Source organism: Oryzias latipes, chromosome 19, assembly GCF_053564925.1.
Source record: "Oryzias latipes strain Hd-rR chromosome 19, Olatipes_Hd-rR_3.1".
In the NCBI taxonomy this organism is placed as follows: Eukaryota; Metazoa; Chordata; class Actinopteri; order Beloniformes; family Adrianichthyidae; genus Oryzias; species Oryzias latipes.
The window spans coordinates 17,188,138-17,200,169 of NC_136255.1; the positions used below are offsets into that span (position 1 = coordinate 17,188,138).

The following is a 12,032-nucleotide window of genomic DNA, read 5'->3' on the forward strand; positions in this document are numbered from 1 at the left end:
CTTCCCCATTAGTGGACTGACAAAAAATAAATGATGTCATTTGCAAGCAAAATCCGGTTTGCTTTAACACAGCCGAGGTTTGAGCTAAATGCCAATGTCAAAAATTAGCATGCATAGTTATAGGTAACTATGCAGATGCAGTGGTTACCCCAGCACCCATCTTCCTTTTTAACAATATTTTATATATACAGTACAGACCAAAGGTTTGGACAAATCTTCTCATTCAAAGCGTTTTCTTTATTTTCATGACTATGAAAATTGTAGATTCACACTGAAGGCATCAAAACTATGAATTAACACGTGTGGAATTATTTACATAACAAAAAAGTGTGAAACAACTGAAAACATGTCATATTGTAGGTTCTTCATAGTAGCCACCTTTTTATTTGATTACTGCTTTGCACACTCTTGGCATTCTCTTGATGAGCTTCAAGAGGTAGTCACCTGAAATGTTTTTCACTTCACAGGTGTGCGCTGTCAGGTTTAATAAGTGTGTTTTCTTGCCTTATAAATGAGGTTGGGACCATCAGTTGTGTTGTGCAGATGTCAGGTGGATACACAGCTGATAGTCCTACTGAGAAAACTGTTAGAATTTGTATTATGGCAAGAAAAAAGCAGCTAAGTACAGAAAAACGAGTGGCCATCATTACTTTAAAACACATGTGTCAAACTCAAGGCCTGGGGCCAAATGTGGCCCACCATGTTCTTTTATGTGGCCCGCGTGAACATAAACGTTTTAATTTCTTAAAATAAAATGTTTCTTTAGTTGATTACATATTATTTATGTGTAGCTGCTGTTTTCATTATTCAATGTTTGCAGGTCTTATGTGTGTATGCAGACAAATTGTTGTCATCAAACCACCAGTTGGATGCAAAGCTGTGTGCAGCCTTTTTTTTGTAAAATGTAACACGTGTAATACATGCTCTTACTAGCTCAGTTTTATGCTATTTTTCTTTATTCATTTGGACAGTATGAACCTTCATTGATGGAGTTATGTGGGTTTTAATAAATGGACAAAATTTAAAAGGATTTATGCTAGAGTAACAAGCAAACATCTGTTTCTCTATGCAACTGTAATTGTTACTTTAAAAAGTTATAATGAATAAATAATGAGTTTTTTAAAATTAAGGAGTACTTAGATTTATTTTTCATCACATTTAGTTACATGTATACGTTTTATCTGGCCCTTTGAGGACAGCCACTATGCTGATGTGGCCCTCGGTGAAAATGAGTTCGACACCCCTGCTTTAAGAAATGAAGATAAGTCAGTCCGATATATGTGTACGTATGTATGAGAGACAATGAAACACATCATGCCCGGCCATCGTCGCCCGGCCAAACAAGGTCTGCATCAGGTGCTGGGGGACTAGCGCAACCTAAAGGAAAGTGGGCTACTGGAACAAGACGGAAATGGACTTGATGGGAGAACAAGGTTCTGTTAGAATGCTTCTGTGCAAGCAATCCCACCCAGAGGGGTTACATTCAGAGAATGTGGAATGAATGGATGCTTCGAAACCCACAATCAACGCTGAACAACAGGTCAGAAAGGAGGCTATACCATACTCCCACTCTGAGCTTGGTTACACAGCCCCAACAACCACAGATACACTAAGCGAAGCAGCAACTGACCTGAAAGACAAGATCAAGTCTAGAATGAACACTAGGCAACCCCGACACCAGCTACAATGGTTAAGTGATGTACCTGTGATGCCCTGACATGATACATGCCTACTGGCTAAAGAAGCTCAATGCACGAGCGCCTGGCAGCACAAATGAACCAGCTGCTAAGAGATGGGACTCACCCCGAATGGCTAACAAAAGGGTGAACGATCCTGATCCAAAAGGATCCCTCAAAGGGTGCAGTCCTATCCCACTACCTGCCAATAACCTGTCTCTCCACAACATGGAAGCTCATGTCCGGCATCATTGCAACCAAGATAAATAGGCACATGGATCAATACATGAGCAACACACAGAAAGGCATTGGTAGAGACTCCAGAGGAGCCAAACACCAACTCCTGGTCAACAGAACAGTCGCCCAAGACTGCAAGTCTCGACACACCAACCTGTGCACAGCCTTTATTGACTACAAGAAAGCCTATGACTCAATGCCACATGTGGATCACTGAATGATTGGAGCTGTACAACATCAACAGGACTCTAAAAGCCTTCATAGGAAATTCGATGAAGCTGTGGAAAACCACCCTTGAAGCCAATGGGAAGCCACTTGCACAAGTCTCTATCAAATGTGGGATATACCAAGGTGACGCTCTCTCCCCACTGCTGTTCTGCATAGGTCTGAATCCCTTCAGCCAAATAATCAACAAGACTGGCTATGGATACCGACTCAGAAATGGGGCATACATCAGTCATCTCCTTTACATGGATGACATCAAGCTATATGCTAAGAGCGAGTGTGACATTGACTCCCTGATCCACACCACCAGGATCTGCAGTACTGACATTGGGATGTCATTCAGGCTTGAGAAATGTAGCCGGATGGTGACAAAGAGAGGCAAGGTAGTCCAAACAGGAGGGGTCTCACTCCCAGAAGGAACAATGATAGACATTAAGGACAGTTACAAGTACCTTGGAATTCCACAAGCAAATGGCAACCTGGAACAGACAACAAGGAAAGCTGCAACAATGGGTAAGGCAAGTCCTGATAAGCCAGCACAATGGCAAGAATAAGACCCGGGCAATAAACAGCTATGCACTGCCAGTAATCAGATACCCTGCAGGAATAATAAGATGGCCAAAGGAAGAGAAACAGACCACGGATGTTAAGACATAAAAGCTCCTCACCGTGCATGGAGGGTTCCATCTCAAATCCAGCACCCTAAGACTGTATGCTAGCTGCAAGGAAGGAGACCAAGGACTAGTGAGCGTGGAAGCCACTATCCAGGATGAAACATCCAAGATGCATGAATATATCAAGCTCAAGGCCCCAAATGACAGTGTGCTCAGTGAATGTCTCAGGCAATGGAGAGCAGAGGATGCAGTGCTGAAGGACAGATCCTCATGGGAGGACAAACCCCAGCATGGGATGTACCACCGGACTGTAACTGAAGTGGCTGATATCGAGAAGTCCTACCAATGGCTAGAAAGGGCTGGTCTACAGGATGGCACTGAAGCACTCATCCTGGCAGCTCAGAAACAAGCCCTGAGCACCATAGCGATAGTGGCTCAGATCTACCACACCAGACAAGACCCAAGGTGTAGGCTGTGCAAAGAGGCGCCTGAAACAATCCAGTACATAACAGCAGGGTGTAAGATGCTGGCAGGGAAAGCATACATGGAGCGCCACAATCAAGTGGCTGGAATAATATACAGGAACATGTGTGCAGAATATGGCAGTGGTGCCTGTGGTAATTGGAGCACTCGGGGCAGTAACCCCCAAGCTGGAGGAGTGGCTACAACAGGTCCCTGGAAAGACCTCAGACCTCTCAGTCCAGAAAAGCACAGTGCTAGGAACTTAGTTACTTTTTTTTAACAAAATACGGGGACATGAACAGACATTTTATCTTGAAAGGCAAATCATAATAAGGAAATAGATAACAATAATAGACTGAAAATCTATTGATTGAACTATTTTGCTTCAAAAAACGTTGGAGGAATCTAGTTTACAGCATAGCGCAACTTATGAACAATTATTCAGGTAACAACAAAAGAATGTTGAGAGGTCAACTAAACTCTTTATATCCGTTTAAATCACTAAAACCATTGAATCATTCATCGTCTGTGTTGCTTTTGAACAATTCTGCCAAGCCGGGCATAAGACTGAGCGGCACTTCTTCTTGTACGTTGTTGTCAGGTGCAAAAACTTATACACACAGGTACAGTGCCCTCTAGTAGTGATTAGTTGGAAAATAACGGACACATTAGCCTATTTAATGCATTAAAAAAAAATCACATATAAGTCACACCTGAGTATTAGTCGTACTCCCAGCCAAACTATGCAAAAAGCTGCAACTTATACTACGAAAAAGCTTTTGGCACTGAGTTAATAAAACTAAATGCTTTCTCCAGGAAAAGCACAAAAATTCTGCCAGCTTGAAAGACCTGGATAAGAATGGTTAAATACAGCACCAGGACTTAGGACAATAAAATTTTAATTAATTTGAGCGGAAAAAGAGCTCACAAATGAACTCATATTTTTGACAAATATGTTGGATATTATATTTTGATCAGTGACCCAACTATCTTGCCAGAATTAAAATAGTGAGAGATCTGGCTGCTAAGATGGAAAGCTAATTCATTTGATAATTATAAACAGTTGACAGCAGGAGAGATATACCATTTACCAACAGACATACATCTTGGATACGTGATGCATGGTTTTTGTACTTCCTCTGACCCGCCTGGATTCAAATCTACGAATTTGTAACAACTAGCTCCACCCGTCAGCTTTAGTTTATTGTTAAAATAAGGCAAAACTTGTATCAAGTGTGTGTTAAAGACCTGCTGACCTGTGACAATATGAGTTAAACAGCATATTGCCCAGAAAGAGGCAAAAACCAATTAACATTATTTTGGGAAACAGTAAATCTTGCCATGGCAAACTCTGTACCTGAACTCACGGGAATGGCCCAAATTCCACACCATTAGAGAGAGTAGACGTCGACCCGTGAACCACGTGTCGGGTCAAAAAACCTGACAGACACGAGTCAGCTGCTGTCAATCTGGGTTTCGCTAATTACATTCGTCATGGGTTTATGATTCACCGTAATCAGATTTTGCAGGTAATTTACCATATTAGCAAGAATTTCAATTATTTCTGCATCATGTGGCGGCCAAACAGAGGCCTGCTGAGAGTTTTCCACCTCTCCTTATGTTACATTAAACAGGTCAGAAGTTCACGCCCTTATTTTCAACTCCTCAGGCTGAGCTTTGAACTCCTGACCTTTTGGAAGGGGGTTGTGTGGGACGTTTCATGCACAGTAGCTCCTTTTACAAATGTATGCTGACGCCATGCTATTAAAGCAAACTCTAGAACATACAGATACATCTAGCCTTAGAAGGAGCTCTGCCCGCTCTTTGTATTTATGGACGAGTCTCATAGTTAACCTCCAACCATAAATCATGTTAATTGGTTTACTGATAAAAATGTCTTTCAAGTTCTGTTCACATGGTGCTGTGGCACCCCCCGGTTACTGTTTAATCTTTCTCCTGCAATGGTTCATCTGTTTAACTGACTTGAGGTTAGGAGGAGTGGAAAAGGGAGTTCTTCATATCACGGCACAGTGTGATGCTAATTTAAAGCCTCTCAATTGAAATAATTGACAATGCCAGTTAATATGTTAGCAAATTAACTGTTCAGGTCAACAGTTTAGATTTCTATTTTCATTCACTTTTTGAAAACCTAATAACTACTCTTATTTATTACGCTTGGTGCGGTGACTGAGGGTGGATTTCAAGGTGGCAATATCTTATTTGTCCAACTGGTGTGGATAAATGAAATGTCTGGTGCGAGTCTTCCCAGAAAATTGTATCGACTTTCTGGCAAGGACACTGAAGCCCATAGGACTAAATTGTCCCTCATCAAGCAAAGACCACACACAGACGTTCATTTACCTGTCAGATTAACATTAGTGGAGAATCAGCTCTAGGCTACATGGTTTAAAGACCCACTCCAATGACAATAGTTTTTTTGGTGTTTTTAACATTTTTCTGATGATGGAGGACATATATATTTAAAAAGGTTAAGCAGATAAATTGCCATTCTGCATGTATTTTTCTTCAAATCATAGTGATTTAGGAACAGATGTGCAATTTGAATAAGCTTGTAGCTGTTTTGTAGAAACTGCTATCAGTGGGCCACAAGCTCCCTGTTCGACTCCTGATGCATCCACAACTAGATCAACATGTCGTTTTCTTCCTTTGAGTTTTTTGCGTAAACCAAGGGATCGTGGAAAATTAAGGCAGGAGGAAAAACAAGACCAGAACATGACAAGAAAATGTGCAGCTGAAAATGGCAGCAGTCTTTAAAACTTTTAAAGTGGCGCTTGCTTACTTTTAGTGCAAATCGGAGGAAAAGAAAAAACAGCTTTGCCAATGTTTTTTTTATGCAATTAAAAGCCCCCCCAAGTTAACTGAGCATCTTTGTTTGAGACCAAAGTACTGCAATGCTATCTACCCTCATGCAGCTCTTGTTGATCTTTTTATGATTAATGGCTCAAAAGGATCTCGAAAAAAGGTCAAGCACAGAGTTAGGGATGGAGCAGCTATGCGGGGTAATTAAGACAAACATGATTAATAACCCCAAGCTGCCACTGTGTTCTGTAAACAAGATTCTGCCAGATGGGATGCATTTTTGAATATCATGCATTAGTCTCACAAAGCATAAGGGCACACAGATAATAAACACGTTCTTAAAAAAGCTTGCTGTTAATGTTGTTAAACACCCTGTATTGGTTTCTGATGTATGATGAGTGCATGAATGCACAAATGTTGCAGATTTCATAACCTCATTGAGGTTGTGCCTTCCATCTACACAGTAAACAAAAACATATATCAGTAACTATGGTAATAGAAAATTGATTGCTCTTAATTGCTCCACTTTTTCCCCTGATAATAAGAGCTTTTAATGAGTAAAGTGAAGTAAAGTCTAATAGTTCTATCATGGTGACTTTAATAAAGTATGATTACAGGCATGGATGAAAGGAGAAATCACTCAATCTTGCTTACTCTGTCCAAGAGTATGACCTGGCATTAAAAGTGCTGGTCCAAAAAAAGTGGGAATATCAGGATTCACCTGTGGCAAACTCTCATTTCATCTACTCTGCTGCTCTTTTTCCAAATCAAAAACTCTTAGTGTACTTTGAAGATAAATTAATAAAATAAAATAAGGTTAATCCTTTATTGATGATGATTAAATTGATTGATTTTTAATTATTACTTCACTTGCTCAAAAATGGATTCATGATTTTTCCTAATATAACAGAATTTGCACATATTAAAATATTTGTAGCAAAAATTGATCAAGTAACAAAGGTCTTGCTATGAAGATTTATGAAACAGTGTTATGTCTATTTTACTGATATAGAATGATTTTTTAATCATAAGCATGATTTTTATAAATAACATAATCTGCATATATCTTAGATAACTGATCTGCATTTGCCATGTTGATTTCTAAAATAGCTGTTTTTTACATAATATTTTAAGTAATTCATCTTTGTCATGTGCTTTATTGATACCTAAGGATTCTTAATTCTGTCTGATAAAGTTATGAACCGGATAATGATAAATCATGTAATAAAATGGTTACAGTAGAACAGGGGGGGATTATATAAATTCGCCTCCTTCCACTCCCTTTCAAGCAATAATTGATTTTATGTCTAATTGTCCCAAGTTTTATACGTCATTGCATGAATGTATAACTGATGATTGTAATGTTTTTGTGTACTATTCTTATTTGATTCCTTGAAATAAACCATTTAAAAAAAAAAGAACACCACTATAAGGGAGCTGTCTCATAGTTACAACAATCCGATAACTCTGAGAAATCCGATGTCTGTTTCTGGTAATGCGACAACAAGAAAATCCTTGGCATTAGTGCTATATCTGATTTATTCTGGAAAATGCACATATTAATAGAAGTGCCAAACTTCCTGTTATTTTTAAAACTTCTGGTCTTTACTTGGTAAACGTGGAACCAAGGTGTAAAAGACCCATTTTAATTGTTTTCTTATTATTGTTTAACATTTCCTTTTATTGAAGATGCCTTTAATTTCAAAAGAAATATGTTGAAGATGTAAAAGCAAATGATAAAAAACAGTGTAAATGTTTGTGAAGTGTATTTTGTTTGGAAGACTTTTATTGTGAAGGTTCCACTTCCGCTTTTTCTGTGAAGCGTGTCAGTTCAACAGAAACAAAAAAACGGTTAACAGCTGATGCTACGGCAACAAAGGAAACAGACAAAAAAGACGGACAGATAACTGTGTAAAGCTGTAATTTGTTTTTGGCATCTAGCTGGAAGGCGAACAGGTACGATTTTTGGTTATGTTTACTGTATACATTTTGTGATTATTTTCAATTTGTTTCATGTAAAATAACAAAATATGTTTCTGTTTGAAGTTATTCAACAATCTAACGCTACTAGCTGAGGTAAAGAATGAATGTATATCAAAAAGGAATTATTGTAAGTTTGTCTTTATGCTTTTCTTCAGCTCTTACGGTGTGACTATGACTGTGGAGTAAATAAATGGGTTGGAATACCCCATCATAGTCCATCAGTTACTATCATTGAGTCCATCGTCTGAATCAAGTCCGGCTGGAATGCTACAGTAAGAGCTGACACCTACATCATCCCACGGTCACGCTGCACCACGGAGTCATGAGGACAAGCAAGGGGCTGTGCTGCTAATCGTTTGGCGTTGAAGATCACACTTCATCAGGCAACTCAGCACCATTCTACGGGTCCACAAGACAATCATCTCGCAGCTGACTTAACAGTTGATGTGACGGTCAGACAAGGTATGGAACATTTTATTGAACTTGAGAAAGAAAAGGCCAAGCTTCATCAGGAAAAGTGACTGCTCCAATCAGAACTGGTTAAAGAAGGAAACAACATCAACTTTAAAGAACATTTGTCTCACTAAATGAACAACAAAGATTACATTTGAGCAACGGACTGTTATTTAATTTATTTAAAAAAAAAAAAAAATTGTTGTTGTTCAGTTTGATGTGTGAACAGTTTATATCGTATATTGATTTTGTTTAAAAAAAAAAAAAAAAACGACTTATGTTCAAAGTCTGTGATTTAAAAAGGCAGTTCATGTTGACTGAATTATATATTTTACTGTGAGCTACATTCAAGTTATTTGTGTTATCTATGCATATATTCTAAACAATAACTTATTTCCATTTGGGTAGTCTAAGAGCAATACTGAAACAACTTTTATTTAGTATAGTTTAATATGGAGGACACAGAAAATCACAATTTACAAATAGAGTTACAGAAACAAATAGATAACCTACACTGCAAAATTGAAAGGCTGAAATTTGCTCTTGAAGACACCTCAGAGACAACTGAGAGAGAACATTTAGAAAAGGAAATTCAAAGCAAGGAAGAAATAGTAAATAGCGTACAAAGCTAACTTAAAGAAAGTGTCCGACGCTCAACCCGACAAAAGACCCTAACTCCAAAAATGCTTGAACTGCAAAAGGAGGAGGCAAGAAAGAAGGAAAGAAAACTGATTTCATCATACGAAAAATGGAAGGCTCAAGCCCGCAGGTCAAGAGAGCAGCTGAAGCTGAACATCAGTGAAAGTGAGCTGGCGGATCTGATGGATTCTTTGGAAAGGGAAAAAGAAGACGTATTAAACGCTTACATCGAACTACGGAAATCCATCACACCAGCACCAGAACTAAGACGCCACGTTGATAGTTGTGAAGCAGTTACAGCAGATATTTTGAAAGTCAGCTACGAGAGAATGACAGGCATCTACGGAGATTATGATGCACAGCAAGTGCAACAACGTCTTAAGGAACTACTGAAAAGCAGATATGCACGTTCCATATATGGATCCACTGTCTCCAGAGTGACAAGGTCAGTTCACAGTCAAGAAGGGACCACCTTAATGGTTAAACAGGTGGACGCTGCTGCAGAGCTCGCAGCAAGGGAAGCTGAGTTTGAAGTGCTCATGGAGGAAGAGAAACAAAGAGAAATAATAGAAGAGCAACACAGACAAATACAAGTAGAAAAGCGCAGACTAGAACGTATCCAAGCAGAAAAGGATCTGAAGGCTGCTCGAGCTAGGCTGCATGTCTACAACCAAAGTGTTTCGCAGGAAGGTAGCATACATTCATATAACAATTCTGAACGAAATAAACACAGCCTCCCTGTCACTGGCAATCAGAATCCTGTTGTAAATATACCATCACCTGATATGAATGTATTATCCCTCGCACAAGCCTTACAGGACAGCATGGCACTAAATAGACTTCCAGTCCCAGAGCCATCTGTTTTTAATGGTGACCCTATCAGGTTCATTGAGTGGAAAACTTCATTTATGTCCCTCATTGATTCAAAGCCCATCTCTTCAGCGGACAAGCTGTTTTATCTAAGAAAGTATGTTGGTGGCCCGGCCCGTAAAACACTAGAAGGAACTTTCTATAGAAATGACAACGAGGCTTACAGGGATGCATGGAACAAGCTGAATGACAGATATGGACAACCCTTCACCACACAGAGAGCCTTCAGAGACAAGCTAGCAGATTGGCCCAAAATCCTACCACGAGATGCATTAGCCCTAAGAGAATTTTCAGATTTCTTAAACGCCTGTCAAGATGCAATGTCGCATGTAAAGAGCCTCGAAATTTTGAACGATTGTGAAGAGAATAGAAGGCTAATTCAGAAACTACCAGAATGGACAGCAACTCAGTGGAACAGGAAAGCCACAGAACACATGAAAAGGACCAAAGAGTTTCCCAGCTTCAAAGATTTTGCCGCATTTGTTGCAATGGAGGCAGAAATTGCTTGCAATCCGATCACCTCAGCATTTGCCCTCCACAGCACAGAATCTAATGCTGCAAAACAAAACAAAAGAGAAACTAAAACAAACAGGGCAAATGTTATGAGTATTCAATCTGAGGCTGACATTGAAAGGCAGAGGACAGCTAAAGGAAAGGAAAAGGTTCCTTGTAGTTTCTGTCAAGATCTACAGCACAGACTACATGGATGTCCCAAATTCATTGAAAAAACCCTGGATGAGCGAAGAGGATTCATTAAAGAACATAAACTCTGCTATGGCTGTACCAAACCTGGTCATAATGCAAAAGACTGTCGACACAGACATTCATGTGACATTTGTAAGGGTAAACATCCTACGTGTTTGCATGATGAAAACTATGTGAGGAAGGAGAGGGTAGCAACTCCAGAAGATGCTACCCCAACAACTACTGTTCAAACAGAAACTGCTGCAACTTCAATGTCAGTAGCAACAGGACAGTCCAGCAATACATCAATGATTGTGCCTGTATGGGTGTCAACGATTGATGGAGAAACTGAGAAACTGGTTTATGCTCTACTGGACACACAAAGCGACACAACATTTGTCGACCAGGATGTAAGCAACGCTTTAAAGGCAAAGTCCTGTCCAGTAAAGCTGAGATTAACAACTATGGTTGGACGCGACATGACGGTGAAAAGTCAAAGGGTCTCAGGACTTCGTGTGCGAGGCTACTTCTCCTCTTCCTATATCAACCTCCCTCATGTGTATACCAAAGATTGTATACCAGTGAATCGTGCCCATATTCCAACAAATGAAACAGCCAGCAAATGGAATCATCTTTCTAAAATTGTGGATGAAATTCCGCCACTGCAGGATTGTGAAGTTGGTCTTCTAATAGGATACAACTGCGCAAGAGCAATGGCACCAAGAGATGTTATACCAGGAGGAAATGAAGAGCCATATGCGGTTCAAACTGACCTAGGATGGAGCATAGTGGGATGCTCTTCACCCTGCCTCGACACTCCAAATACAGGAAGACATTGTTTTAAAATTATTGTCAAGGAGCTCCCACCAGTCACTCCTGCAGATGCTATTCGAATTCTGGAATCTGACTTCAGAGATGGCAAGGAAGATGAAAAAACAGTGTCCCAGGAAGATATTCTGTTTCTGGATAAACTCAAGAACTCCATTTATAAAAACAACCAAGGTCATTACGAGATGTCGCTTCCCTTTAAGGAGAGACCAATCTTACCAGATAATAAACAGCTTGCTGTCATACGTCTCAGCCATCTCAAGAGGAAGCTGTCAAGAGACGAAAGGTACAAGGAACAGTATGTCAATTTTATGGAAGAGGTCATCAGAAAGGGTGATGCAGTGGAAGTCCCAGATGAAGGAGAGAAGGGAGAAAAATGGTACATCCCTCATCATGGAGTGTATCATGCCAAGAAACCGGACAAACTGCGTGTAGTGTTTGACTGCTCAGCCAAGTACAAGGGAACTTGTTTAAATGATCATCTGCTCACTGGACCTGACTTGATGAACAATCTAAATGGCATCCTTCTTCGTTTCAGGCT

General features: G+C 39.8%; 1 long non-coding RNA gene across 1 annotated transcript; it reads left to right on the forward strand.

Moving 5' to 3' along the window:
• The first annotated feature begins 7,821 nt into the window (after positions 1-7,821).
• LOC105358734 (uncharacterized) lies at positions 7,822-8,647 on the forward strand. Its single transcript, XR_013651388.1, has 2 exons — positions 7,822-7,990; positions 8,173-8,647. It is a non-coding gene; the product is annotated as an uncharacterized LOC105358734 (long non-coding RNA).
• Positions 8,648-12,032: the final 3,385 nt, after the last annotated feature.